The sequence below is a fragment of the Primulina huaijiensis genome, chromosome 17 (assembly GCF_012295235.1).
Source record: "Primulina huaijiensis isolate GDHJ02 chromosome 17, ASM1229523v2, whole genome shotgun sequence".
NCBI classification, from domain to species: domain Eukaryota; kingdom Viridiplantae; phylum Streptophyta; class Magnoliopsida; order Lamiales; family Gesneriaceae; genus Primulina; species Primulina huaijiensis.
In genome coordinates, this window is record NC_133322.1 from 8,358,916 (window position 1) to 8,365,404 (window position 6,489).

Genomic DNA, 6,489 nt, shown 5'->3' on the forward strand with positions numbered 1-6,489 from the left:
TTTTATAACTAGTTAATTGCATACACGATATGCGTATAATTTTTTTTATCATTATCGATATACTAAAATGAAATTTGACAAATTATAAAGTGATTAAATTGATATTTGAATGGTTGAAATAAAAAAAATAAAAATAAAAATGTATGTTGAATTTTTAAAAAACAAAACAAAACACAAAAGTGTAATATTAGTATCATATAAGGGTAAAATTGAAAGAAAAAATTGGTGTCTTTCCTAATTGGTTACTATCATGTCCTCAATTTTAATAAAAAAAAAAAGTATAGATGTGTTATAATATAAATATAATGTTTTTGGCTGACTAGACCCTGTCAAGGGCTGTGTCTCAACCAGACATAATCGGAATTCAATCGACTGATTAATTGGGTCGATGCGTTTGATACGGAATTGTGATCGAAATCGTCCTAAGACGGTCTGGTTTCGCTTTATAGATGGAAAATAGTTGATACGTTGGGTTGGACGAGTTCGACTCAACGGGTTGTACATTTTTAGATTTTCTATTTTAAATCAACGGTCACGGTCAAACGATCAAGTGGCCATTGGAGATCGACAATCACAATTTATTGACCGTTTGTCCACCTGGCGAATCAACCGGAAGGGTCGACCGTTTGATAATTTTTTATTATTATTATTATTGACTTTGAAATCAACTGCCACGATTTTGTGACCATTGATGATGTGGTCGTTGTGCAACGGTCGATCCGTTGGTCCACAACCTTGATCAGCAGGCGGGTCGACCTTTGAAAAAAAAAAGCTGATTTTTCCCCTATAAATACCCTCACTCCCTTCATTTTTTCACACAATTTTATCTCAATTCACAATCTCTAATTCTCAATTCTTTCTTGATTCTCAAAAAATCAAGTTTCGATAATTGATATATTGTCAATTGTTGATTTATTTTCATAATTACTTCAATTTCATATTTATACAAATGGTCAAAGGCGAATCAAGTCGTAGGGGTGGCAAAGAAAAGAGAAATGGCAACGTGTCACCTGAGTTCGAGCATCGCGATTTTTTTAATTCAACGTAGATGTTTATGATCTTGATTTTCCGATAAGAAACATCAAGAACGAGAACAAGAGGCTCAACAAATACATCATTGTCAAGAGTCGAGAAAATATGAGCAATCTGATGACGTCTAAAAGTCAAACATTTTGAAAAGATGATGCTTCTCTCCAGTGATTTGCAAGCCAAATGCAAATATTTTTCAAAAAGTTGCAAATTCCAACAAGGAAGTGGTTATAGAATTTTATCACCGCACGCCAAGAAAAATCATTAAATGAAAATTAGTATTAATCATTCTCAAACTCAAATTGCTACATTTTCTTCTCAATCGAATAAAGATTCTCAAATTTTTACATTTTTTGAAGCTAAATTTAGAAAAGAAACAACTAATTTTTTTGCAGTTGAACAACTCTCTTTTAGTTTTAGTGATAAATTATCTTTTGAAATTGGTTTTCTATAAGTGTAAATTCTTCTATTAGACGTATCTCACGAAATACTCTCAAACGCATACTTAAAATATTATAGTTGAACAAAAAAAATTTAATTAAAGAATTTGTTATTTTAAATAATAAAGTTTCTATGTGTTATAATATTTGGAATGATCATTAGCAAATTTATACATATATGATTATTACATATCATTGGATTGATAGTTCTTGAAACCTTCAAAAAAAGATTTCTTACATATAAATGTTTCAACGAACCACACACGACACAAAATTTCTCAACTTATATTGTTATTTTAGAAGAATATGATTTAACTTCTCTAATTTTTCAATTTCTTTTGATAATGATATTACAAATACTTTCTAGTATTAGTGAGTTTATTCAAATATGTAAATCATTATTAGGTGGTAAATTTTTCATATTATGTGGTGCACGTGTCATATTTTAAATTTGTGTGTTCAAGATAGATTAAAAAAATTTAGAATCATGTATTCAACTAATTAGGACCGCAATTCATTATCTATTGACACATCCCCAAGTTATGAACCAATGAGACAAATTCTGCAAAATAAATGAGACCTAAACAGTTTGTACGAGATGTTCCAACTTGCTCGAATTCAATATATAAATTGTCATTATCTTTTTTTAATATAATTATTTATTATGTATATTTTTTCATCACCATATTCAAGCTCATAATATTTATTTGTTTTCGAATCAATGGAATATATGCACTAGTATTTGAAATTTTTTAAAAGTTTTTAATATTGTAGATCAATTATCTGGTGTTTATTATTCTACTTCTAATTTAGTTTTAACACATTATTGCAATATTGTATGTATTTTAGTGAACATATTAAACCTACTGATGATGCTTTATTTAGTTCAATGTATTTATATCATGAAAGAAAAATGAGAAAAATATTTTTTTTAAAATTTCTGAAATTTTTTTGTGCTTTTGTTTTAAATCTTAGACTTTAATTATACAGTTTATAAGAAATATTAACATTATATTATGAAAATAGTTACATCTATCTAATTGATTTTGTTAATATTAGAACTTATTTATATGATATTTATTATGAATATAACAAAATATGGTGGACAAATTGTTCCACGTGAAGCACAAATAACTATCACTAGCAATATTACTTCTAAACTTACTAAAGCACAACTTTTATCAAGGGAATGGACGAAACGTTCATGAGGATCCTCAAGTTCCAGATTTAAAGTTGAGAATTATTTTACCACTATTTTTAGTTTTAGTGATTCAGATGAGGACACTTTTGAAATATTGCAATGATGGTACAAAAATTACAAATATATCCAATTTTGTATATAATGACAAAAAAAAAATAGTCTGTCTGTTTCAACGGTTTCAGTAGAGCAAGCTTTTAGTATCGAAGAAAATATATTTAATGAGAGACGTTCTCGCTTAAGACCGGAAAATTTGGAAGCCCAATGTTTGCTCAATGATCGGTCAAAAGCCTATAGCCGAACACAACATATTAAAAGTGATGAAGAAGAACGAAACGAAACTGAGGGAAATCCGAAACAACGACATGATGAAATGCGAATGATTGAGCCTTGAAAGGATGAACAAAACAGAAGAAGTTATACTGCTAAAATACTACTGAATTTTTTTTAAATAATGGCTGAAACAATAAACACGTAAAACCAAGCAAAATTCGAAACGCACACTGAATAACAACCACCTAACGGCTGAATAAAATAAATATATTTGTCAAATCTTGAAAATGTAATCAATCTCAAAGTCTACTGTTTTAAAAGAAAACTCAAACATGTTACCAAAAATCTGTCAAATCAATGGCGTATTAAAATTCATGAACTTAAAAAAAATATTGTTTTAACCCATGTCTCAAAAATCATATTATGCGGAAGAAATGCAAGGTCCTCGGGTTTTCACGTGCACCCCCAGCTCAGCCTACTCAGTCTTCAGCGTCTCCAGTCTCCTCATCCACATGATCACCTGCATCAATAACATCTAATGAGTCTAAAGACTCAACACATCTGAATCGTTATAACAAGTACATACACATATCATACAACAGTGAAAAGTACTGTAACCAAAATAAGTTTCGTGATCTTTCAAAGCATAAACATAAACATCAACATATCGGGTCATATCAATTCATGTCACATCATATCATCTTATACGTATTCATTTTCCTTTATTAAATTCAGATCATTAGTTGTGACTTTCATATCAGCTCTAGGTCGATGAATCCATCTACGTATAACCGTAGTACCCGACGGCGGGGACATCAACGATACTCTCATATGTAAACTGAGCCTTGGCCTTACATTTTCATGTTCGTGATCGTGTTCGTGTTCGTATTACTCACCTCCTTCAAAGCATGTTATCATATTCATCACTTATAAAATTTCATGCATATACATACATTTTCTTGAAAACAAACATACAACGTATTTTCAGCATTTTCATAAAATATTCATATTCGTATACAATAAACATTTTAAGCATGTATTTTCAGTATCATGGCACTTCCGGGATTGCTAACTTGATTCAGTGCAAAATGACAATTTTGCCTCTGAAACCCCAGTTTGACCATTTTAACCTGGACCATAAAACTTCGACCCGAATCCAACCAAACTTAACAAAAAACCTTAAAACATACTTTTAATAAATCCTTAGACGTAAACTCGAGACTATGGACGAAACCAAAACGATAGACAAACGCCTAGGCCAACTCATACATGAAACAAAACCAATAGATAGGCGCCTAGGCACTGACAGAGTAGCGCTGTGGTGCTACAAGTGCCGAAACTTAAGCGTCGAAGCGCTAAGTGAGCAGCGTCGTGGCGCTCGCCCCCACGAACAAAACCCTAGTTATAGCCTCGAAGCAAAACTCTATCCTACGCCCAACCAGCCCAGACCAGGCTCGAACCCACCTCTCCTAGACCACGAGTGACTCCTCCTGAACTGTCCTAACCATGGCTTACAAGCTCACGCACGCTATCATGCACGCTACCCTCGGAACAACCCAAACCGAGTCTCATCTACACTCAAGCTCCTTCGATCCTACCCTAACCCATGACCAGCCGTGTTCGAGCCATTTAGGGTCCCGTCTCAGACCTATCAGGTTCTGATCTAAGGCCTAGAACAGCCCTTGCACCGCTGCTCCTCACCTACACGAAAATCGAACCAAACCGAGCCACAAATTAGCCATAACTTGCAAACCTGATCGACCACTAACCAGGGCTCGTTCAAGATCTGTTTCTCATGCCTAAGCACCTTCAACTCGACATGTTTGAGCCTCCTACCCATCGGTCCTGACAGCCCCTTACAAAATGATTCATAAAAACGTGAGCATCAAAGCATGGAAATCGGTTTTCTTCATGTACAGGAATTCGAAACTCACATAAAACATTAGATCTACAATATATCATGCATAATCAATCAACAACATGTATTATGGTGTGAAAGACTAGAAAATGAAGGTATCGGGCGTGCCTTTGCAATTAAACGCTCGAAGAACAACGTAAATGATGTTGTTGGACGGGACTAGGGCTGGGAAAATATACCGAAATATCGAAATACCGAAATACCGTACCGAAAAAATACCGAAATTACCGAAAAAATCGATATACCGAAATTTTCGGTATCGGTATCGGTACGTAATTATTTTTTTTTCGGTACCGAAAATAATTTTTTTATTATTTGTTTTTAAAATTTATGTTCGGTATACCGACAAAATTTTCGGTGTCGGTACGGTATCCGGTATGAACTTTTTCATATCGAAAATTCGGTATACCGAATATGCGGTATACCGAATTTCAGGTATCGGTATCGGTATCGGTATGGAAAAATTCCATACCGATATTTACGGTACGGTATACGGTACCGTAGTCGGTACGGTATACTGTACCGTACCCACCCCTAGACGGGACAACGTTTCTTATGAAAATCCTTGAGAAAACCGATCAACAAGATGCTGTTGGATGCTCGTGCTGCTAGATGCCGTGAGGGAGGAGTTGAGCTAAGGTTGGGCCATGTAGAATGAAAGACAAAAATAAAAGAGTTGGGCCAAATTTTGATTTGCTGAAAATCGACTACCGTTTCAAATATGACTCGACGTGTAAAAATATCCCAACATACTCATTTTTGGAAATTCATAATAAATATATCATATATTAAATAAATTTAAAAAATTTATTTAATAAAAGCATTTCCCTTAACTGTCCCCGGTCTCCGTTCTTTGTTCGAGCATCGAATACTGCAAAACGCCCTAACTTATGCAATTCCAGTAAACAATGTCATATAATCATACAATCATGTCATACCCTATATTTGCATGCATTTAGGTTACATCGCTTGTGAAAAGGCCCGTATTTCGTATTCATATTTTTGCGGAATTATTAAAATTTTTCTAAATAAATAAATAACTTGCTTCAAAATAAACATGTAAATAATTTCAACTTTAAAATAACAGCGGAAGGAAATATTGTTTCAAATACCAACTTAAAAATAATCCAACATATTAAAACTGAGTTTAAACATAATATTAAAACTGAGTTTAAACATAATAAAAATGCATAAACTAAAACATGAGGTCCTCGGGTATACTACTGCTGCCACAAGATCGCTCACTGGTCTACGCCCTCCGTCTCGACCTCATCAGTACCTACAACAATCAAGTCTAGTGAGTCTAAAGACTCAACATGTATATATCGTGAATAACAAGTAAATATATCATAAAATCGCATGCAACGTAAAAATATAGTATCGTAAAGCGCATGGTGAAAATCGTATCATGAATAATTATAACTACGTGCATATCTGAAAATCATACGTAAAAGCTTTGCTCAATAGAGCTCTGTCATGTCATATCATAATTTTCTGGTAGAGATAATGTTTCTAAGCAAGTGGCCCATAACATAACGTAAGCGCCTGATCAGACTAAACCACAGTATACTGGGCGGTAGAGATCAATCACAGCCCTTGGACTGGATGTCCGTACCCATACATAATCATAA